Below are 1,392 nucleotides of genomic sequence, written 5' to 3' on the forward strand. Positions count from 1 at the left end.
GGCTAAAAATGATTACTTAGTGAGCTCAAAAGTTACACTACGAGAGCCAGTGGACAGTTAAGAGAAGATGTAGTGGGGTGTCTAAGGAGAACATGGCTTTAAATTCAAACCTAGCTCTGCTATTCATTTTTAATACACCTGTACTTTCTGGTTTATAGAACAGACAATAGAATAGCCAGCCTCTGAGTTTTCTGAAAAAAAGTTGACTTCCTGTGTAAAGCAAATAGCACATTACCTGGCCCAATGAAAATGCCTGATAAAGCTTACCTATGATTGTGATAGCACTTGTAACTTTATAACTGGAGTCAGATATAGCTGAGTTTTTTAAAAGAAATGAGACCAAAAGGGAAAGGAGCAGTCAGGGAAGATATTTGGTCATCGGTTACTACAAATAACAATATGAATGAATGTAAAAACATAATACTGGGGGGAAGAGGCTAAATTGTTCCATTCGTATAAAAGACAAAAACTGCCAAATATAAATAATACGTGGTTTATGCATATCTGCATAGCTGGTAAAACCATGAGAAAATTGTTCTTTGTGTTTGGTATACTTTTTTATGTGCTGTTTCACAATTTTACAAAAGTTTAATGAATGTTGCATGCAGAGGCCCCTATTACTTCTACAGATTTTTATAGACCAGACATATCTTTACCTTCTCAAGTCACAGGAAACAAGTTTGTTTACTTTTACTACATACAGAACTATAGGAATTAGAAGACTGATTGGGTGGCCCACCCTACGCCAAATCTGTTCGATTCATTTAAACTATTGACTGGCTGGGGAATTGTAGGCTTTCTTTATGGAGACTGGAATCTGATTAGAGTGTATGGACTCCACAGCAGGTTAGGGTCGCAGGAAATGGAGCCCACCCACTCCCGCACCCAAGGCATGGGTACCAGGATTCCTGGGCCTGGTCACTCTGAAACACAGGTGTTCCTGACACTGCTGGGACTCAGGATCCAAGGCCTAGAGGGGACAGCTACCAGGTTGGACATCCGATCCATCGTGGCTCTAACTAACAGATCTGGAATTCGGTCCCAGGAGACACTGCCTGTGAAAAGCCCACAGATCTTCCTGGCTCCAGTGCCTGAGCACAGGGTGCTCCAGCCCCAAGTCTTCAGTCTGTGCTGCTCTTAAAGGGAGGAAGAAAACTGCGATTCTAGCAAGTCCTCTTGCGGAGAAGTAGGGAAGGCAAACAAACACGGAGGCAGAGCCAACACCTGGTGACAGTCCCGGGATCTGAGGAGGGTCAGACTTTCCAGGTAATATCTCAGGATATTACCTGAGATACTGCTCTCTCACTCACGCTCACTCACGTTCGTTCTCTCTCTCTCGCTCGCTCTCTCTCTCTCTCTCGCTCTCTCTCTCTCTCTCTCTCTCACACACAC

This window comes from Pteropus alecto, unplaced genomic scaffold (genome assembly GCF_000325575.1).
Source record: "Pteropus alecto unplaced genomic scaffold, ASM32557v1 scaffold67, whole genome shotgun sequence".
NCBI lineage: Eukaryota > Metazoa > Chordata > Mammalia > Chiroptera > Pteropodidae > Pteropus > Pteropus alecto.